At 36.1% G+C, this 24,145-nt stretch overlaps 1 protein-coding gene and 1 long non-coding RNA gene across 2 annotated transcripts in view; one reads left to right on the top strand and one right to left on the bottom strand.

Annotated features, from left to right (window-relative positions):
* The window catches only part of AR (androgen receptor), a 204,294-nt gene that overhangs the window by 80,715 nt on the left and 99,434 nt on the right, over nucleotides 1-24,145 (top strand). The gene's annotated exons all lie outside the window — the stretch shown is intronic.
* Nucleotides 1,995-3,436, bottom strand: LOC118498502. The gene is made up of 2 exons (XR_004900985.1): nucleotides 3,067-3,436; nucleotides 1,995-2,048 (listed from the first exon to the last, which is right to left on the bottom strand). It is a non-coding gene; the product is annotated as an uncharacterized LOC118498502 (long non-coding RNA).

Here is a 24,145-nt window from a genome sequence, read left to right as displayed (position 1 = left end):
TTTGAATGTAGAAGTTGGGGGATGGGTAGTTCAGGGGAGAGTAATGGGGGACAATATTTCATGTAAACAATAACCAAGAGAGCTAGTGTGGCTCCTACAAATTTCAGAAAAATAAACTTTAAGACAAAACTGTTGTTAAAGTTAATTGAAATTTTTAATAATAAATCGATCAAGAAGATATAACAATCATAACCATATAGGCACCTAAAAGCAAAGCCCTAAACAAATGAAGCAGAGAGAAGTAGTCCAACAATAATAGTTGAAAAGTTCTATTAATTTTATAGAACAACTGGACAAAAGATTATCAAGGAAATAAAGGCTTGAGTAACATTATAAAACAGCTAGCCCTAACAGACATCTATCAAGCACTGTACTCAAAAGTAACAAAACACAAAGTCTTCTCAAGTGAACATGAAACATTTTTCAGAGTAGACCATACGAGAGGAAATAAGGTAAGCCTTTTGTGCTGCAAATTTTACAATCAAGAGAGTGAAACCCTTATCTATAGAATGGCAGAGGATGTTTGGAAATAATGTATCTAATACAGGACTTGTATGCAGAATATGTAAAGAGCACTTACAAACTAATAATAAAAAGACAAATAGTCCAACTTGAAAATAGGCTAAGGATTTAAATAGATATTTCTCCAAGGAAGATATACAAATGAAAAGATGCTCAATATTACTAGACATTAGGGAAGTGAAAATTAAGACCATAATGAGATACCACTTGACACCAACTAGGATGGTAAAAATAATAATGATGATGGTGATGATGAAAATAACAAGTGTTGGAAAGATGTTGGGAAATTGGAACCCTCATACACCACTGATGGGAATATAAAATGTTGCTGCTGCTTTGGAAGTTATCAAATAGATAAACATGACAGTTCATTCTTAGGTATTTATATACAGGTACAGGTATATAACAATTTCATTTTTAGGTACATATCCAAGAGAATTGAGAGCAAATGTATAACAGAACACTTGTACATGTTCATACAGCTTTCTTAATGTTAGCCAAAAGGTAGAAATAACTCAAATATCCATCGACTGATGGATAAAATGTGGTATATCCATATAATGCAAGATTACTCATTCATAAAAAGGAATGGAGTACTGATGCTTGCTACAACATGGATGGATCTTGAAACTGTTATGCTAAGTGAATGAAGCCAGTCATGAATAGCCACATATTGTATGATTTTCTTTATATGAAATGTCCAGAATAAGCCAGTCCGTTGTGACAGAAAGAAGGTAAGGTTCACAAGGGCATTGGAGAGAGGAGAATGGGAAGTGATTGCTAATGTGTATGGAATTTTGTTTTGGGGATGATGAAAAGTTCTGGAATTAGATAATCATGATAGGTGTACAATTCTATAAATATGCTAAAAACATTTAATTGTATACTTTAAATGAGTGAACTTCATGGTCTGTAAATAAAGCTGTTAAAACAACCACTCCTCCAATGTTTTTATCAATCTGCATTTTCTCACTTATGATATTTTTTTAAGATTTTATTTATTTATTTTTAGAGAGGGAAGAGAGGGAGAAAGAGAGAGAGAGAGAAGCATCAATGTATGGTTGCTGGGGGTCTTGGCCTGCAACCCAGGCATGTGCCCTGACTGGGAATCGAACCTGCGACACTTTGGTTCGCAGCCTGTGCTCAATCCACTGAGCTACGCCAGCCAGGGCTGATATTTTCCAAATTACATTTTAATAACTGTTTGTCTATAATGAGCCAAAGAGATAGAGCCTGCTCCTTCCTGTGTCCCTGGCCCATAGAAGGATTCAGATGCTGAGTTTTGAATGAGTGTGAAGACTTTGATAAAGACAATAAGCTGTAGGAAATACAGAATGTGGCAATTTTGTTATCTGTATGCACATCTGCAAGACATTTGTTCTATGATTAAAAGGACTTGTTGTAGAAAATATGCTTATTCTGTTAGCATAAATGAGCATTACCTTACCTTATATTAAAAACTCTGAATTTTGATTTACATTTTTATAAAAGAATTCTTTTTCCCCTTTCAAACTCCAAACAGTATTCTTTTTTTTTATTTCAATCATTGTTCAAGTACAGTTTTCTGCCCCCTACTCCCGTTCCAGCCCCTCCACCCAACCCTCCCCCCTTCCCCCCATTACCCCCCACCCTTAGTTTTTGTCCATGTGTCCTCCAAATTTGTTCCTGTAATCCCTACCCATTCCCCCCTGAAATTCCCTCTTCTCTCCCCTCTGGCCACTGTCAGACTATCCCCTATTTCAGTGTCTTTGGTTATATTTTGCTAGTTTTTTGTTTTGTTTTGTTTTGTTGTTTAGATTCCTGTTAAAGGTGATATCATGTGGTATTTGTCTTTCACTGCCTGGCTTGTTTCACTTAGCATAATGCTTTCCAGCTCCATCCATGCTGTTGCAAAGGGTATGAGCTCCTTCTTTCTTTCTGCTGTATAGAATTCCATTGTGTAAATGTACCATAGTTTTTTGATCCATTCATTTACTGATGGGCATCTAGGTTGCTTCCAGCACCTAGCTATTGTAAATTGTGCTGCTATGAACATCGGGGTGCAAAGGTTCTTTTGTATTGGTGTTTTAGTGTTCTTAGGATAGAGTCCCAGCAATGGAATTGCTGGGTCAAAAGGCAGATCCATTTTTAGTTTTCTGAGGAAGTTCCAAACTGTTTTCCATAATGGTTGTACCAGCCTGCAGTCCCACCAACAGTGCACTAGGGACCCCGTTTCTCCACATCCTCTCCAACACTTGTTGTTTGTTGCTTTGTTTATGATGGCCATTCTGGCTGGTGTGAAGTGGTATCTCATTGTGGTTTTAATCTGCATCTCTCTGATGGCTAGCGATATTGAACATCGCTTCATGTGTCTTTGGATTTTCTGTATGTCCTCCTTGGAGAATTGTCTGTTCAAGTCCTTTGCCCATTTTTTAATTGGGTTACTTGTCTTCTTAGAGTGGAGTCGCGTAAGTTCTTTATATATTTTGGAGATTAAACCCTTGTCTGAGGTATCATTAGCAAATATGTTTTCCCATACAGTTGGTTCTCTTTTTATTTTGATACCCAAACAGTATTCTTAATGTTTTTTTTTTCTCAGCTTTTACCCCCCACCCATAGCTTATCAAGGACTAAAAATGTGGTTCCGATATGCAACTACATTTGTTTTCAACATTTATGACACATTTTATTTACAGAATGGATGATAATGAATGTGAAGGTATTTTTTAATTTATGAAATTCTGTATATAATAGTTGTTAAATTAAAAATCTGTAGTCCAACACCCTTGTTTTATAAATATCAGAAGGCAGTTTGATATATTAGAAAGAGTGCTGGATTAGAAATCGCAAATAGAGTTCAAATTACAGACTTGGTGCTTTCTAGCTGTTGCATTTTAGACAAGTTACTTAACCTCACCAAACTTCCCCTGACTCATCTGTTTGTCTCACAGAGTAATTAAGCAGATCCCAGGAGATAAATTCATGTGAATGTGCTTTATGTGCTCTGCAAATAAAGGTTTTATGAGATGAGAAAACTAAAGGTCAGGAAAAAAGGTGACTGGTCATAGAGCAAGTAGTATCAGAATTTATAGTAGAACTTTAGCTTCCAACCCTTAGTCTAGTATAATAAGGCAGATTCCAAAGAGGAAACAGTGGAGTAAACTTGACAGTGGCCAGGGATAAGGGAAAGCAAGCTCTTTCTGTCTGCAACTTGTCTGTTTATCATAATGACAAAAGGGAACTAGGAAGATATTGTGCAAGAGACTATATGATCACTTTAAAGAATGGAAAGAGCTCGTTCATCAAGTTGAACAATTTATCAATATGTTTATCTATCACTGACAGTTCCACCAGCTCCTTACCACTTCACTTTTACCTAGTTCAAAAAGATGCCAAGTGTGACATACTTTCCCTCTCAGTTTTTATCCTGGGTTACATTTTGTTGAATTCTGTGTTTAACTGTGATATAGGAAGAGAATAAGACAAAGTAAGAGTATGTCAAGCAATTACTCTTAATTTCTACTGAAGATAGAGGAAAAATTATCTGAGGGATGTAGGCTAGATGTGAGAAAAAAATTGTGGCTGGATGAGAGATGTACTGTGGTCAAATGGATATTGTGAAATCTTTGGAATCTTTAAAGAGAGGTTTACATTTATATCACATGCTTTAGCACTGTCCTAATTAGAACTCACAAGTTGCCCAGGGTTCATCTTGGCCTTCACATTATGCTGCTATTTGAAAGGCAACATGGCAGTTTTCTAACTTTATTCTTTGGCTTGAGAATAAGCAGAGAAGGAAAGAAATAGGAAGGAGAATTGAACAGGGAATGTTCTAGCAGTATTTGAGCTAGATGTTGGAAATTTATCAATAAAGTCCACATGAAGGATGGAAATCAGACACACAGATGGATTTTGTATAATAGAAAACATTATAGGTGTTCTGAAAGAAGACTTTACAAGTTGGGGATATTATCATATTCTATCTAGGAGACACAGGGTCAAGAAGGGCTTCATGGAGTAGGTAATGGCCTCTTGGGATGAGCACTGAGTTATGAGATGTTGTAGCAAGGGAGACAGATGGTTAGGGGCAGGGTGAAGACAATCCAATGGGAGAGAATGGCATGCAAGTGAAGACACAGAGTTGTGAAACAGCAGGGTTAGACTGGAGAACTGAAACAGAATGGTGCCCGGGGAAGGTCATATCAAAAAGGTTGTAGAAATAGTGAGATAAGGAGCTAGAAATAGGCCTTGAATGCCAGGCAACTGCTTTGAATTTGTATCCTGTAGGCCAAGTGGTTTTAGTTTCTACCTAAGAAGATGTCTTAAGCATTTAATAAAATTACAGATCCTTTAGTCTCACCTGTTGCTTATATTCAGAAAACTCTGGGCTAATAAGACTGGGGTCAGTTTTCTGTATTGCTAATTAGCTCCTCAGGGGATTCTGAGGTATCAGCAAATTATGCCACTGCAGCAAGCCATGGGAGGTTATTGAAAGGTCTTTAGGAGAGGAGTTACACAAGCAGAAATTTTAGATAGAATTTCTCTGTGTTCCTATGTAATTTATGTATCAGTGAGAATCAGACAGGAAGCAGAAAACTTGAATAAGAAAGTTGCAATTATTTTAAGGTAAAGCTGTGTTTGTGTGTTTTGAGGATAATATTTAGGCAGTAAAAATATGAAAATAACAATTGGGCTACACTGAGGAAGTGTATTACATTAAATCCATGAGGACTCGTAGTTTTCTGGTTTGAGTAATTGGGGATTGACATCCACTGTGAGAAACTATCATGTAATAGTTGATCTTGGAGTCAGACAGATTTGAGTTTAGCTCTTGCAATCATCATTTACTGTCCATGTATCTTGGGAGAATGTTTAAGTTTTCTGTGCTCTCTTCCACAAAATTAGGAAAATAGTGCATACCTCATTCATGTGTTGTAAAGATTAAATGGCATTAAGATATGTAGAATTTTTTTATTGTTGTTCAAGTACAGTTGCCTCCATTTTCTCCCCACCCCAGCCATCCCCACCTCCCACCCCTGATCCCACTCCCCTTGGTTTTGTCCTTGTGTCCTTTATAGTAGTTTCTGAAAACTCTTTCCCCCTTCCCCCCCATTATGGCCTCCCATCTCCCCTCTGGTTACTGTCATATTGTTCTTAATTTTAATGTTTCTAGTTCTATTTTGCTTGCTTGTTTGCTTTGTTGATTAGGTTCCAGTTAAAGGTGAGATCATATGGTATTTGTCTTTCACCACCTGGCTTATTTCCCTTAGCATAATGCTCTCCAGTTCCACCCATGCTGTCACAAAGAGTAGGAGCTCCTTCTTTCTTTCTGCTGCATAGTATTCCATCATGTAAATGTACCATAGTTTTTTGATCCATTCATTTACTGATGGGCACTTAGGTTGCTTCCAGCACTTAGCTATTGTAAATTATCTCAGGTTTCAACCCACCCACAGATATATCTTATTTATTAACACACTGTTTTATCCAAATTCTTCTGCAGCTAGTCTAGAAATTTCTGTGACAAAGAAGTTGGCTCAGAAGACAGTGGTTCTCAGTTAATTGCTCTATATAATGCACCTTGATCATGTTTTTTTTTAAAGGAAAACTATCTGATACCTTATAAAAATAAACCAATAAAGTGAAAAAAAAAGATATGTAGAATTTGCTTATAATATAGTAGCTGGGACATGTATAGGCTCCCAGTAAATTATTATTGTACTATATGTTGTGACATGTGTTGGAATGAGAAAGATTTTTAATCTCTGCCAGTGGCCCCTGTCCCCACACTCAAAGCAATATCTTATGTTGGGGAGCAGGATATTTTTCCCAAGTATCAAATTAATTCCTGATCTTGTTTTGCCTTGGATCAGGTCTTGCTGTTTGTGTATTTAAGAGAGCAGAGTACGCCCTGTTGTTGGCAAGTATCTCAATGAAGCTGTTTTAGCTACTGTAGGTTCTTTAGGCCAACATGAAATGTCTAACCTTGGATTTCCTAGTTGTGGTCTCAGCTTGGAATCTCCCCAGCATTTCACTGCTACCAAGTTGTGTCTGGTCACATGGTGCTATCACTTTCTTTGGTTTTCTGAAGTCTTTAGACACTTGACTGAGCATTTCTTACATTTAGTTTCTCACATTGGATGTCAATCCCCAATTACTCAAACCAGAAAACTAAAAGTCCTCATGGACTTAATGTAATACACTTCCTTAATGTATCCCAATTGTCATCCTCATATTTTTACTGCCTAAATAGTGCCCCAAAACACTTCAGTCTTAAGCTACATTGTATTTTCCTTGCCCCAAACAAAGTCACAAAAGGACTTTAAAGATAGGGTTGCTTTATTTCCCAGTGTTTTCACAAGTTTTGTATAAAGGATAGTAGTGGCTGTTGTTTTGTGCCTTAACCAATGGTATTTGAGAGAGGAGGAGGCAGCATGGTATATTACAGAGCTCACTGGGCTGGAAGCCAGATGCTCTAGATTCTATTCCCAAAGGGAAGTTGGGGTGGAATGAGGAAAATTGGGAGACATGCCCATTTATTTTGTGTGCCAAGCCCTTTTCCATGTATTATCTGATGCATTTGTCACAAAACCCTTTAGACTAACATTATTTTCTCTATTTTGTGGATAAGGAAGCTGATGTTAGGGGGTTTAGTTTTATCTTTTGCCTGACACTCCAAAGCTAGTGATCAATAATAATGGCTTTCATATCTGAGTCTCTCTGCTTCCAGTTTGTTTTCTTTCTTTCCATTTGTGACAATACAACTTACTAGAAAATGTCTTTTACTGTGGCTTCAGTTGCCTCATCTGTAACATAGTGCTCTGTAATCTCTGCTCTGTATGACAGTAAATCTCCTCAGCCCAGACTTAGTATAGGAAATGGCAATATTTGTATCTTTGGGTACTTAATGTACTCTAAGTGTTCTTCATAGTTTTCACCACATATCAGGACACTCAGTAAAGGTTTACTGATTTCTTTCTAGCAGTAGGGTGTTTCCACAATGGATGAGACCCATTTGGGTGGCTTCTATGCTGTTTAATGATATCTTCTTTTCCAAGAATCCTGGAGTATAGTTGAGTGGCTGATGTTGACCGTTATATAGATTAGTCATCACTTGATTGTTCCAGATTCTAGGCACTAGGAGTACTTAGTAAACAGAATGTGGCCTGAGTTCTAGTCTCACTCCCATCTCTGAAAAATTTATTGTGCTGGTCAATTCTCTTTTCTTTTCTGGACCTGACATTTTCCCTTTGAACAATTAGTGATTTAAACTAGGTCAGTGGATTTCATTCCTAAGTGAATGTTTAAATTATTTGGGGTGCTTTTAAAAATTTGGATGCCTAGACCCCACCCTAGTTAAATTAAATCAGAATTGGCAGGGTAGAGAGAGCCGTTGGTATTTTAAGAAAGCTCCTCTAATGATTTTACTGTGCACCCAAGGGTGGGAAAAATGGACTAGATAATCTCTGGGGGCCATCCATCCCTAACATTCAATGACATGCAATACCATATAGCATGGTATACAAAGCATAGGTTTGGAGTTAGCCAGACATGCATTCAAATACTGGCTCTGCTACTTTTCAGCTGTGTGATCTTGAATAAATTGTTCAATACCTCTCTACCTCTGACTCTTTGTTGTAAATTGGTGATATACTTGATGTCCTGCAGTAGTAGTTGTGGGGATTAAATACCTTCCACAGTGCTTAACACATAGTAATCCCTCAGTAAATATTCTCTTCAGTATCAGAAGTTCAAATAAAGAATGTGAGAAAAATATTTATACACTAAAATTTAACAAGTAAATTAAAATCAAGTTGTTTTCTCATTTCCTGTTTTCTTGTCAATGGATTCCGGAAACAAAAGAATGTGGAAACAGCTCCCATTCCTCAAATTTGATGACACTGGAGAAAGGAATCTAGCTAGTTCCTCCATGGCTGATTGGCTGTGATGGCTTACAAGCCATTGGAAAGATTTTGGCTCACAGAATCCAGCAGATGTGGCTTGGGAGATGCAAGGACATGACGGTTACCCGGTTTCATCTGTTCATCCTCATTTCTGAGAGTGATTCTAGGGAGAAAGAACAGCTTTGTCATTTTGTGTAGGACACACTGATAAAAATCAGTCTTGCTACCACCTGTTCATTTTCTTAGAATGTCTGTCAGTGATATAAACTACAAGAAAATGGAAATCACTAATAGGCCTATAATTGCTTGATACATAGTGACAAGTAATTTTTCTATTCATCTTTGTGTATTGTGTAATGCAGTTTCTACATGACAGATTTGTGGCTTGAGTGTGTATTAGAGCCATGGGCCTCTTTATCTGGTCTTTTCCAGAGTAAATATTTGACAAGTACGTAACACACCTCATTTGGTTAGTAATATGATTTAGTACATGGTGGGCATTATTCCCTGGCCTCCACAGGCAAAACATTCAATTTTGCTTCCTAGAGTAATCATCATCTTGGCCCCTTTTATAACATTTCCCTTGATATACTTTGCAGTAAACATCTGTGCACTTGTCTTAGTCTAAAATGTGCCCTTAAATCTTCTGTGATGACAGGGGTTCTGTCTTTCTCAACTTTACATACCTACCATGTAGCACAGCTGCCCATTTATAATTTATGAATGGCATGGATTTTTCAATGGATCAGTAAATGACTGAAACATGTGAGTAACCTTTCTTTTTCCTCCCTTCATAATGCATGATGAGGATTAATGTGTGTCCTTAGGAAAAGGGGTAATATTTGTATCACATAAAATATAACCTGACTCAGAAGACAAGTCTTCCAGAATGGTATAGTAAAAACTACCATAAATCTACCCTTTCATAAAAGCAACAAATACACTAGCAAAAACTGTGAAAATTTACTTTTCCAGAACTCTAGGAATAAAACAAAAGCTTACAAAACTATGAAGGGCATTTATTCAAGAAAAACTGCTGAATAATCTCTGATTACAATGGAAGTAATTAAAAATTAATAACAGAAGGAAATTTGTTTTCTTGTGACATTCACAAATGTGTATAGAATTAAACAATACACTCTTAAATAAATAGGACAAATAAAGAAATCACATGAGAAATAAGAAAATACTTGAGAAGAATGAAAACAAAAATGTAACATGCCAAAACCTTTGGGATACAGATAAGCTAAAGCAGTACTTAAAGGGAAATTTATAGCTTTAAATGACTATTGATACAGTTTGAATGTTGTTGTTCCCCCAAATTCATATGTTGACATCTTAGTTCCCAATGTGATGGTATTAGGAGGTAGGTTTTTGGGAAGTATGTAGGTCATGAGTGTGGCAGGCTCATGAATGGGATTAGTGCTTTAATTAAAAAGGTCTCAGAGAGCTTTCCATGTGAGGATACAAACTATCTCAGGAAAATCAGTTAACTAATATAATGTACAACATTTAAGAGAATAAGGCCCCATGATAATTTCAATAGATTCAGAAAAAAATTGCCAAAAAATTGGACACTCTTTCATGATTAAAACAACGAACCAGAAATAAGAGGGAACTTACTCAAACTGATAATGAATATCTATGAAAAACTCATAGTTCACATCATACTTAAGAGTGAAATACTTAAAGCCTTCCCTATATTGAAGGTTCTAGCCAGGGCAATTAGACAAGAAAAGTAAGTAAAAGACATTCAAATTGGAAAATAAGTAATTCATATATGACATAATCTTGTATATAGAAAATTCTAAAAATCTGTAATAAACTGTTAAAACCAATACACGAGTTTAGCAAGATTGTGGAATACAATATTGATGTGCAGAAATCAATTATATTTCTATACATTAACAATGAACAATTTGAAAATGATAAAAGAAATTAGTTTATTCACAATATCATAAAATAGTAGAGTACTTAAAAATAAATTTAGCAAATGAAGTGCAATACTTATACACTTAAAACTATAAAACATTGTGGAAAAATTTAAAATACAAATAAAGGAATAAGCAATCCACGTTGATTGATCAGAAGGTTTAAATTGTTAAGATGGCAATACTCCCCATAGAGCCAAAGAAATTCCTTTTAAAATCCAGCTGGATTCTTAGAAGAAACTGAAATGCAGACCCTGAAATTTATATTGAAATACAGGAACATAAAATACCCAAAATAACCTTGTGAAAGCGCAAAGTTAGAGGACAGACACTTCTTGATTCCAAACCTTACTGAAATCTACAGTAATCAAGAATGTGTGGTACTGGCATAACACTAGATACATATAGATCAATGGAATAAAAATCAGTACCCCCAAATAAACCTTTATATACATGGTTACTTTATTTTCAACAATGGTGCTAAGATCATTCAAGAAATAGCAGGGTTTTGTTTTAAGAAATGCTGCTAGGTCACCTGAGTGTCTGCATGTGAACAAATGAAGTTGGATCATTTCTTTATATCATACACTAAAATTATCTCAAAATGTATCATGGACCTAAATGCTGGAGGTAAGACAATAAAATTCCTAGAAGAAAATAGAGAAGTAAACCTTTGTAACATTTTGTTAAGATATTGATATATGCATTTACATAAAACACCAAAGGCATAAGCAACAACAAAAAAAATGATGAATTAGACTTTATCAAATTTGAAATTGTGCCATAATACCATAAAGAAAGTGAAAAGCCAGCCCATATAGTGAAAGAAAATATTTGTAATCATGTATTTGTTAATGATATCAATTCTAGAATATATTTTAAAAGCCCTTAACATTTAATGATAAAATAGCAAATAACCCAAATTTTAAACAAGTAAAGGATTTGAAGAGACATTTCTTCAATGAAGATACACAAATGAACAAAGCTCAACAATATTATTCATTAGCAAGATGAAAATCAAGATCAAAATGAGATACCACTTCACACCCACTAAAACAACTACAATAAAGAACACACAAAAAAAATAGTTTGGATGTGGAAGAGTTGAATCTATTATACATTGCTTGTGCAAATGTAAAATGGTGCAGCCACTTTGGAAAACAGCCTATAAGTTTCTTAAAGTGTTACCATTTGACATAGCAATCCATTCAAAGAAATATAATTTTTTTTCAATTATTTTATTGTTGTTCAATTACAGTAGTCTGTATTTTCCCCCACCACTCCCCCCACCCCAACCAGACCCAACCTCCCTTGCTTCCACTCCCCCTTGGTTTTGTCCATGTGCCCTTTAATTGTTTCTGAAAACCCTTCACCCTTTCCCCCTATTTATCCCCTCCTACCTCCCCTCTGGTTACTATCAGGTTGTTCTTAATTTCCATGTCTCTGGTTATATTTGCTTGCTTTTTTCTTTTGTTGATTAGGTTCCAGTTAAAGGTGAGATCATATGGTATTTGTCCCTCACCACCTGGCTTATTCAAAGAAATATAATTTAAAAAATGAAAAAAGGAATGTGTCCACACAAAGAAGTGTACACAACTGTTGGCTACAGCATTATTCATAATAGCCAAAGAGTGAAAGCAACTAAAATGTCCACCAGTGGACAAATAGGTAATCAATATGCAGTATATCCATGCATTGGAATATTATGCATAATAATCAGGAATAAATTAATTATACAAGATACAAGTGGTTGAATCTTAAAAACATTATGCTAAATTTAAAAAGGAGTCACAAAAGATTGTAGTATATAGTTACATGTATATTAAATGTCCATAAAATATTTACAGGGCAAATCATTTTTTTTTCAATTTATTTAAATGGAAATAAAACAAAAACAATTTTCTCATTTTTCATGCAACACCCTACACCAGTCCCTGCCTCTGGCAACCACCGATCTGTTCACTGTACCTATGAGCTTATGTGAGCATATATATATTTAGAGTCTACATATCATAATGTGCTGGATGTTCATTCATATTGTTGCAAATGGCAAGATTTCATTTTTTATGGCTGAATTGTGTGTATTCTGCCATAAAATATATTCAGCCACAATTTCTTTATCCACATATCCATCCATGGGCACTTAGGTTGTCTCCATATCTTGGCTATTGTAAATAATGCCACAGTGAACATGGGGGATCATACTCTTTTTGAATTAGTATGTTTGTTTTCTTTGTATAAATACCCAGAGTGGAATTGCTAGATCATAGGAGGTTCTGTTTTTTAATTTTTAAAGAACCTCTCTACTGCTTTGCATAGTGGTTCCACCAATTTACATTTTCACCAATAGTGCATAAAGCTTGCCATTTCTCTACATTCTCATCAATATTTATTTCTTATCTTTGTAACACTAGCCATTTTTAAAAGTGTGGTGTGTTATCCCATTATGTTTTTTTTTTTAATTCTCCTTGATGATTAACAGTGTAGAGCATCTCTCCATGCACATGTTAGCTATCTGTCTTTTTTGGAAACATGTTTATTTTCCTATGAATTATATGAGTTCTTTATATATTTTGGATATTAGTCTCATATCAGATATATGGTTTCCCAATATTTCCTCCCATTGATTTTGTAAATGGTTTCCTTTGCTGTACAGAAGCTCTTTATTTTGGTATAGTTCCACTTATTTTTGCTTTTGTTGCTTTTGCTTTGCATACCAGATTCAAAAAATTATCACTAAGACCTATGTTAGGGAGTTTACTGCCTTTGTTTTCTTCTAGGAGTTTGACGGTTTCAGGTCTAACATTCAAATATTTAAATCTCTTTGAGTTAATTTTTGTGTATGGTATCAGAGAGTGGTCAGTTTCATTCATTCTTTTGCATGTGGGTATTCAATTTTTGCAACATTATTTGTTGGAAAGACTGTTTATTCTTGGCTCCTTTATTTTAATTAATTGGTCATATAGGTATGGGTTGATTTCTAGGCTGTCTGTTCTTTTACATTGACCTATGTGTCTGTTTTTATGCCAATATCATACTATTTTAATTAAATATATCTTTATAATATAGTTTGAAATCAAGGAATGTAATGCCTCCAGATTTGCTCATCTTTTTCATAATTGTTTTGACTATTTGGAGTATTGTGGCTTCATATGTATTTTAGGATTATTTGTTCTGTTTCCAGGAAAAAATGCCTCTTGAATTATCATAGGTATTACATAGAATCTGTATATTGCTTTGGGTAGTACAAACATTTGAACAATATAAATTCTTCCAAGCTATGACCATAAAATGTCTTTCCATTGATTTGTGTATTATGTTTAATTAATGTCTTATTGTTTTCAGTATATAATACTTTCACCTTTGTGGTCAATTGTGTTCCCAAGTATTTTGATTCAAGTGTAAATGGGATTGTTTCCTTCAACTATCTTCCTGATAGTTCATTATTAGTGCATAGGAACAAAACAGAACAAATTTTATGTATTTATTTTATACCCTGCAACATTACTGAATTCATATATCATTACTAAATTTATCAGTTCTAAAAGTTTTTAGATGGAGTCTTTGGGATTTTCAATATATAAAATTGTGTCATCTGCAAATAGTGAAAGTTTTACTTATTCCTTCCCAATTGGGATGTCTTTTATTTCTTTTTCTTGCTTAATTTCTCTGACTAGGACTTCTGATGATATTTTGAATAAAAGTGGTGAGAGAAGGTACCCTTGTCTTGTTCCTGATCTTAGAGAAAGCTTTAAGCTTTTCACCATTAGTATTATGTTAGCTATGAACTTGCCATATACAGCCTTTATTATGTCAAGGTGCTTTCCTTCTATACACACTTCATTCAGGGGGGTTTTGTAAATCATAAACAGATACTGTATTTTATCAAATGTTTTTTCTACATGTATTGAAATGACAACATGATATTTACCCTTCATCTTGTTAGTGTGGTGTATCATATTGATTGGTATGTGGATGTTCAACCATCCTTACATCCCTCAAGTAAACCTCAATTGATCATGGTGTTTCTTTCTTTTAATTTATTGTTTAATTCTATTTGCTAATTTTTTTAGGGTTTTTGCACCTATGTTTAACAGGGATATTGGCCTATAGCCTATTTTTTGTGTGTGACATCCTTCTGTGGTTTTGGTATCTGGGTAAAGCTGGTCTCATAAATTGGGTTTATAATGCCCTGGCTGGCATAGCTCAGTGGATTGAGCACAGGGTGCGAACCAAAGTGTCGCAGGTTCGATTCCCAGTCAGGGCATATGCCTGGGTTGCAGGCCATGACCCCCAGCAACCACACATTGATGTTTCTCTCTCTTTCTCTCTTTCTCTCTCCCTTCCCTCTCTAAAAATAAATAAATAAAATATTTTTTAAAAGCTGGGTTTATAAGAGTTTTTCTTCTTTTGTTGATTATGTTCCAGTTAAAGATGAGATCATATGTTATTTGTCTCTCACCGCCTGGCTTATTTCACTCAGCATAATGCTCTCCAGTTCCATCCATGCTGTCGCAAAGGGTATAAGCTCCTTCTTTCTCTCTGCTGCATAGAATTCCATTGTGTAAATGTACCACAGTTTTTTGGTCCACTCATTTACTGATGGGCACTTAGGTTGCTTCCAGCACTTGGCTCTTGTAAATTTTGCTGCTATGAACATTGGGGTGCATAGGTTCTTTTGGATTGGTGTTTCAGGGCTCTTAGGATATAATCCCAGCAGTGGAATTGCTGGGTCAAAAGACAGTTCCATTTTTAGTTTTCTGAGGAAATTCCATACTGTTTTCCACAATGGCAGCACCAGTCTGCATTCCCACCAACAGTGCACTAGGGTGCCCTTTTCTCCACATCCTCTTCAACACTTGTTGTTTGTTGCTTTGTTTATGATGGCCATTCTGACCCGTGTGAGGTAGTATCTCATTGTGGTTTTAATTTGCATTTCTCTGATGGCTAGTGGTACTGAGCATCCTTTCCTTTCATTTGTCTCGGGACCCTCTCTATGTCCTCCTTGGAGAAGTGTCTGTTCAAGTATTTTGCCCATTTTTTAATTGGGGTTTTTGTCTCCTGCAGTGGAGTTGTGTGAGTTCTTTATATATTTTGAAGATCAAACCCTTGCCCAAGGTATCATTGGCAAATATCTTTTCCCATATAGTTGGTTCTCTTTTCACTTTAATGCTGTTTTCTTTAGCCATGCAGAAACTTTTTAAATTTGATGAGGTCCCATTTGTTTAACCAGAGACATTGAAATTAAGAACAATCTAACAATAGCCAGAGTGGAAGGGGGAGGGGACTGTGGGGAGAAGGATTTTCAGGAACTACTATAAAGGACACACAGACAAAACCGGGGGGGGGGGTGGAAGCAGGGGTAGGAGGTGGGTTTGGATGGGGTGGGGGGGAAGTGGTGGGGAGAAAATGCAGACAATTGTAATTGAACAACAATAAAGTAATTTATGAAACAAAAAATAAAATAAAATAAATTTTAATATTAAAATAAAGAAAAAAGGAGCTTTTCTTCTGGTTTTTTTTTTTTTGAAGACTTTGAAAAGGATTGGTATTGTATGACTTCACTCATATGTGGAATCTAATGAACAAAAAATTAACTAACAAGGAAAATGGAGACAGACTCGTAGATGAAAGCAGCTGACAGCTCTCAGAGGCAGGGGTCTGGATGGGGAGAATTGGAAGGACTGAGGAAAAAAGAAAGAGAGAAAAAACTCACAGACAAAAAGGTGGTGATTATAGGGGGAGGGACTGGAAACATGTAGAGGAGAGTATAGCGGGGATAAATGGTGATGGATGGAGACTTGAGGTGATGAACACACCATGCAGTGTATAGATGATGTGTTGTAGAATTGTGTATCTGAAACCTGTATAACTTTGTTAGCCAGTGTGACCCAAATAAATTCAATAAAAAGGAAAAAAGGATTGGTATTAATAATTTTTCAAATGTTCAGTAGATTTCACAAGTAAAAGTGCAGTCCCGAACTTTTGTTTCATGGAGGTTTTTGATTACTTTTTCAATCCCCTTCCCAGTCATTGATTTATTCAGATATTCTGTTTCATGATGATTCTGTCTTACTAGGTTGTATGTTTCTAGGAATTAATCACTTCTTCCAGATCATCTAGTTTTTACCATATAATTGTTCACAGTAGTATCTTATGATCCTTTGCATTTCCATGGTACCAGTTGTAACACCTCCACTTTTATGTATTTCTGATTTTATTTATTTGAGTTCCTTCTTTTTTTCTTTGTGAGTCCAGCTAAAGATTTGTGAATTTGTTTATCTTTTCCAAAAATCAGGTCTTACTTTTATTGATATTTTCTATGGTCTTTTTAGTCTCTCTTTTATTTCTGCTCTAAGCTTTGTTATTTCCTTCCTTATACTAACTTTAGGCTTTGATTGTTCTTTTTATAGATTATTGAGGTGTAAACTTTTGTTGCATCTTTGAGACTTGTTTTGTTTCTTGATGTAAGCAGACACTTATTGCTATGAACACCCCTCTTAGAACTGCTTTTGCTGCATACCATAAATTTTGGTATGTCACATTTTCACTTCCATTTGTGTAAAGTTTTTAAATTTCTCTTTTAATTTTTCTCTTTGACCCATGGTTATTCAGTAGCATGTTCTTTAATCACTATATATTAGTGAATTTTCCAGTTTTCTTCATGTAATTAATTTCAAGACTTATACCATTGTGTTTGGAAAAGATGCTTGACATGATTTCAATCCTATTACAATTTGTTGAGACTTGTATTTTGGTCTAACATATGGTCTATCTTGGAAAATGTTTCATGTGTACTTGAGAAGAATATGAATTCTGTTGCTTTTGAATGTAAGGCTCTGTAAATATCTTAAGTCCACCTGGTCTAACATGTTGTTAAGGTCAATGTTTATTTTCTGCCTGGGTGATCTATAAGCTGATGTAAAAGTCCTCTACTACTATTGTACTGCTATATATTTAACTTCTTTGAGTCTGTTAATATTTGCCTTGTATATTTAGGTGCCTCCTATGTTGAGTGTATAAATATTTACTGATGTTACAAATTCTCATTGGATTGACACCTTTATCGTGTAACACCATTCTTGTCTCTTATTATAGTCTTTGTTTTAAAGTCCATTTTCTTTGGTAAAAGTATAACTACTCCAGCTTGTGTTTGGTTTTCATTTGCATGAATATGTTATGCCATCCCTTCACTTTGCATGTTTTCTTACGTATAAAATCAGTTTCTTGTAGGCAGTGTATAGATTAGTCATATTGTTTTATCCATTTAGCCACACTATCTTTTGACTGGAGAATTTTATTCACTTAAATTTAAAGTAATTATTGATAAGTATGTGCTTATCACTATTTTAATTGTTGTCTGGAATTTTTTTTAGTTCCTTTATGTTTCTTCTCATATTCACTTCTTTGGTTGTTTGATGACTTTTTTTTAGTGGTATGCTTATATTTTTTCTTATCTTTTTTTGTATTTACTATAGGTTTTTGCTTTGTGGTTACCATGAAGCTTACATATAACAACTTATATCTATAATTGTCCATTTTAAGTTGATGAAAACATAGGTTTAATGCCATTGTAAAGATCAATGTTATTACTTTCCCCTATATTTCATGTTTTTGATGTCCCACTTTACATCTTTTTATCTGTGTATTCCTTAAGTAATTATTATAATCATAGTTAGATTTACTGCTTTTTTCTTCATTACCTTTATAAATGATTCATTTACTAACTTTACCATCATTTACATTTTCAGTGAGATTTATTCTTTCATATATATTCTCATTACCAATTAGTGTCCTATCTTTTCAGCTTAAAGAAATCCCTTTAATATTTCTTGTAAGGTTGGTGTAGTGGAGATGAAATTTTTTAGCTTTTGCTTGTTTGGAAAACTCTTTATCTCTCTTTTTCTGAATGATAACTTTACTGGATAGACTGACTATTCTTAGTTGGAAGGTTTTATTCAGCACTTAGTATATATTGTGCTAATCACTTCTTGCCTGCAAAGTTTCTGCTGAAAAAATTGCTGATATATTTATGGAGGCTCCTTTTTATATAACAAGTTGTTTTTCTCTCCTGCTTTTAATATTCTCCCTTACTGTTTAATTTTTAATAATTTAATTATAATATGTCTTGGTGTGGATTTTGTTGGCTTTCTACTATTTAGAATTCTCTGTTCTTCTTCAATCAAAATGAGTGTTTCTTTCCCCAGGATATGGAAGTTTTCAGCCATTATTTCTCCAAATATGATTTCTGCTCCTTTTTCTCTCTCTCCTCTTTCAGAAAGCCCTTTGATTTAAAGGGTAATCTTTCCTTTTTTATAAAAAAAAATTATTTATTTATCTTTAGAGAGAAGGAAAGAGAAGGAGAAAGAAATGGAGAGAAACATCAATGTGTGTGGTTGCCTCTCATGTGCTCCCTATTGGGGACCTGGCCTGCAACCCAGGTATGTGCCCTTACTGGGAATCAAACTGGCAACCCTTTGGTTTGCAGGCCCGTGCTCAATCCACTGAGCTATACAAGCCAGAACTTTTTTTTTTTTTTCAAATGGTAGTCTTACTGATTCTGCCCCATAAGTCCCTTAACCTGGCTCACTATTTTTTCATTCTTTTTTTCTTTTTTGCTGCTCTGATTGGGTGAGTTCAACTGCTCTGTCTTCGAATTAAGTAATTTTTTTCTTCTGCTTCATCTAGTTGCCTGTTCAACCCCTTGAGTGTATTTTTCAGTTCAGTTATTGTTTTCCTCAGCTTTGTCATTTCTCTTTGGTACTTTCTTATATTTTATATCTTTTTGTTGAAGTTCTCACTGTGTTCATTTATTCTTCTCCCCAGTTTGATGAGCAACTTTATGACCATTACTTTGAACTCTTTATCAGGTACATTACTTGTCTACTATCTTATTATTTTGTTTGGGGAACATATTCACCAATTTATTTAGTTTGCTTGACTCTCTGTGTTGTTTTCTATACATTGGGTAAAACATCCAGCTCTTCCAGTCTTAAAAGAGTGGCCTTGTGTAGAAGATGAACTTTGTCATTCAACCCTGCCTCAACTATTGGTTGTCTCTCAAATCTCTGTGCTTGTCCAAGCAGGCTATTATTAATTTTATAGCTCCCAGTAGTTAAGTATTTGCCAAGACTTATCAGTGTCCTAAAGGGAAGGATCTCAGTCAGCACCTAGGTTGAAATATATACAGTCCTCTGAGACCACAAGCATAAGCTCTGCTGGCTACCAGAGCCAGGTGATCTGGAGGTATACCCTGAGAAACTGGGGGTTTCAGATAAGTGCATAGCTCTTTTCTGTGTGATACCAGCAAGTTGGGGAAAGGGAGATAACCAAGATGGCATCTACAGCCTACATTGCTTGAGAGCAGCTCCATAGGCCAATAAATATGTGCCAAATCTGAAGTGTTCCCTTCATACCAAAGCTCTAGGACAAACAAGCAGACCTCCTTCACAGAAGGACCAGGGATGTGCCTTGGTCTGCTCTCTGTGCAGTGCCCTGTGGTAGTGTTCTGTCCAGAACTATCTCTCTGGTAACCATAGTCTTGTGGTACCCAGGAATGCAAGCCCCAAACCTCCCCAACCACCAAAGCCTGATGATCAAGGGTTGACCCCTGGGCATCAGCCAAAAAACAAAAAAACAAACAAACAAAAAAAAACCAGACACCATGCATAAAACCAGGGCAATAGGCACATATAAAGCTCCCCTGTAGGAGATACTGACTCTCTGAAGCATGGCCAAGGGTGAACACAAAGACAGTACCCATCCTCCAAGATCACTGAAAAGACTTACAGTCAATCCCAAGATGTGTGTTTCATTAGTAGCCTGCCCCACTGCAGTCAAGATTATTAGTTAATAGACCTCCTCTATAAAAAGACTGAACTCCTTGGTTTATTACCACTTACTGTGTCCTGGATGTGGTAGCTGTTTAAAAACACTTTCTCCATTGGTTTCAGATCTTTACTACCCATGAGCATGAGCTCTATTAGCCACCAAACCAGGTGTCCCTGCAACAGTCACAAAATGAAGGCACCAGGGAAGGGTACGAGCTCCTCTCTGGGTGACACCAATTATTATAGCCCAATCAGACTGGGAAAAAAATGTCCCCTGGCCTCCATAGCCAGCCAATCAAGAGACATCCCCTAGGCTGTAGCTACAAAATTGGGGCACCCAACATATCTAAAAGCTCCCTTCCAGAACATACTGCTTAGAGCATGGAAAATGGAGTGTATGAAGATGGTACTCACAAATCTCCACCTTCATAAAAGTTTTCCTGCACATTCCTAGATCTGTATGTTAAAGTAGATGCCCTATCCTCAGTCTGCTGTTTTAATGTAAGATTAGCCTATTTATTTTTCAGCCTGGGCACGAGGAACTGCCTCTGAGCTGGGTCCTGGGGTGGGTAAGGCCAAGCATGCAGGTTCTTTAAGAGTGATTTCTCAGATTGCTATAGTTTTGTGGGTCTCGGGACACAATGCCATTTCATTTTCAAAGTTAGATGTTTTGACAGTTTGTCTCTCCATGTATATCTTAAAAATTTGAATGCCTTATATTGCATTCAAACCCTTCACTCCTCAGGGCAAAGCTTTGGGTTCAAATTTTGGGGTTCCCATTTATGGGATGCTGCACCAAGATGAGGTTAATGGTGAGATTATTTCCCTATCCACTTCAATGTGGTCTTCTCATTTGACAATCATCATTGTCACTCAGACAGCTTTTATTTTTTATTTTTAAAGAAGAAATTGTTTTATAGTAGCTATAATCTCAGTATTTTTGTGAGAGGAAGTTCAGGATCTTCCTACATTACCATCTTGAGCCAGAAGCCTATAAGGGCTTTTATTTTATTATTTTATTTTATATTTTATTTTATTTTTATTTTATTTATTTTATTGTTGTTCAAGTACAGTTGTCTCCACTCCCCACCCCCACCCCAGCCATCTTTAGAGACAGAAAGTAAATAAATGTTGTCAAGGTTTGAGAGGAGGGAGTAGGGAGTGACTGCTAATGGGCATGGGGTTTCTTTTGGGGGTAATGAAAATGTTCTAAAATTTGTTTGCTAAACTAAATGCAAATAGGCCAAAATGGATGAATTTTATGGTGTGTGAATTATATATCAGTACACCTGTTAAAATATCCTAATGACATTAAAACTACAATATAACAAATATTTTCTTGGCAGGTTAAAAGAGTGGGAAAATATGGATTTAGGGGGACCTAACCTCGGATATGAATCTGGCTTTGCCAGTTACTAACTATATGAATTCAGACAAGTCATTTACCTTATCTAAATATCAGTTTGCATATCCTCAAAATACGAGTAGGGACACCTACCTCAGAGGTGGATTTTTAGAACTTGATCCTCTTCCCAGCTCTCACTTCTACCATTTTCTCATGAGATTATTATAACATGGCCACTTATTAAGCACTGTGCCATCAACGGTATGGTTTGCCTTACCTCCAAAATCTCATTGAATCCTCTTAGCAGTCTTACGAGTTCTATATTTTGCACGTGAAGAAATTGAAGCCAAATGACTTGTTTAGAGTCACTCTTGTTAGAAGGTGGCAGAGATTGGCATGAAAACCAAATCTTATACCTATATATCTTTTCACTTCAACAAAAAGCATCATTAAAAGTTTGAAAAATACAGAAGTATGTATGAAAGAGATATGTTTTTACACATCTTGTCTTTTTTCCTTCTCTTTCCACTTGTACTTATCTTTCCTTAAAAGCTTGTGTAGCCAAGAATGATTGTCTTTTTAAGGATATTATACATTTCTTTTTTTTATGGTAAGACAAAAAGTGAAGGTAGCTACCATGTGGAAGGCACAGGGAAGGGCACAGGGAACGGATATTATTTAATGTAATTCTCAGAAAAGTACTCTAGGGTAAAAAATATCTCCAGTCTCCAGATGAGGCAAATGGAGCTGAGAAAGCCCTAATAACTGAGCATGAGATTCTGTGTTGGAAGCAGGATTCTAACACAGGTCTGGCTGGCTCACTCCAAATTCCTGTGGAATTGATATTCCTCCCCAAACAAGGAAAACTGGTCTGTGGCTTCTACATTTCACCCAGCTTTAATAATCACTGAGGTTAGTCAGACCCTTTAAAGCAGGGGTCCCCAATCTCCCTCCTAGTCCGTGGACACCATTCACATTACCTCCTGAGGTCTGCCTCCTGTCTCCCCCACCCCTCCATCCCCATTGGTGGAAAAACTGTCTTCCATGAAACCAGTCCCTGGTGCCAAAAAGGCTTTGGACCACTGCTTTAAGATATCCCCAATTGAGACAGAGAGAGAGAGAGAGAGAGAGAGAGAGAGGAGAGATGAGAGGAGAAGACGAGGAGAAGAGGAGAGACTGGCAGATGAGAAGAGGAGAGAAGCGAGAGAGAGAGGAGGATGAGAGAGAGAGAGACTGAGAGAGGGAGAGAGAGGACGAGAGAGAGAGAGAGAGAGAGAGAGAGGGAGAGAGGGAGAGAGAGAGAGATGGATATAAGAGAGAAACACCAATCAGTTGCCTCCTGAGAAATATAGATCAGTTGCCTCCATATGTGCTGTGACCAGGAATCGAAGCTGCAACTAGGCATGTGACCAGGAATCAAACCACAAACTTCTGTTGTATGGGAGGACACTCCAACCAACTTAGCCACCTGGCCGGGCTGGGTGCTGAGGTTTTCTAAGTCCAACTTTTCATGGTTGAACTGGCATTTGTAATGCACTTTTATTTAATTAATTGTGAAACTGTGGAGAATAGGAAGTGGTGTTCTGGTTTGGAAAACCTCCATTTTATCCTGCAGTGCTTTTGCTTCGGACTCATAAAACTGAATGCCCTGCATCAGGATAGTAAGTGAAAGTGTAATCCAGAGGAGGCAAGAAGAAACAGGAAGTTTCATGCAAATTCTGTATTTGTTCTCCAAGCAAACCTCTGTATACTTGCAGTTAGTATGTTAGTTAGGTGGATATTAGAACACTTCTGGGTGTTTTCCTGCTTAATTTTCCTTTTATTATGTGCTGTGTAGCCATACCAAAGAATACATGTAACATATGTTGTACAGCATAATAATAAAATAAACACTCATTAGCCCTGACTAAAGAGCATTAAGACCATTTTTTGTTTATTTGTTGTGTGTGTGTGTGTTTTTGTTTGTTTACTGCTGTAACCCCAGGACATAGAATGGTACCTGGTATGTAGTATCTTAATAACTATGTTTAAATGTATGCATAAATCAACTTTATTTCTCCTTCTTTATATCATTGGCCCCAGCCTCTCCCCAGAGGAAACAACTACCTTATATTAAGATTTATTATTCCCTTGCATTTTTGTTTTTTAACATATATATTCTTTACTTTTATTTCTTTTTGAACATTATGTAATGGACTCATATTGTTTGTATGTATATATGCTTTTATGAGTTATGTCTTTTAAGCCAACATTAGCTTGTGATATTCACCTATGTATAGCTATATTCTGGTCATGTTATTGTCATTTTATTGAATGAGTATGCCATAATTACTTACCACTCTACTGTCCGTAGATGTTTACAATTTCTGCTTTTACAACAAAGCTGCTCTCATCCTTTCTTCGCACATGCCTCCTGGTACAAATGTGCATGAGCTTTTCAGAATATAAACGTGAAAGGGGACTGCACTTGGAATTTTCATTTCCAGTGTCCCATAAGTCACCACCTGAGTTAGAACGCAGTGTAACCTTTATCCATACTATGCTAGGGTCAGTGAGAAATACTGCTTAAATATTTTGCCAGAGAGAGGAAGAGGGGGTAGGCAGAAATTGACCTGGTGAGTCAGGAGATATCAC

Source organism: Phyllostomus discolor, chromosome X (assembly GCF_004126475.2).
Source record: "Phyllostomus discolor isolate MPI-MPIP mPhyDis1 chromosome X, mPhyDis1.pri.v3, whole genome shotgun sequence".
NCBI lineage: Eukaryota > Metazoa > Chordata > Mammalia > Chiroptera > Phyllostomidae > Phyllostomus > Phyllostomus discolor.
The sequence above is the reverse complement of the archived record's forward strand: the minus strand, read 5'-3'. Positions and strand labels throughout refer to the sequence as shown.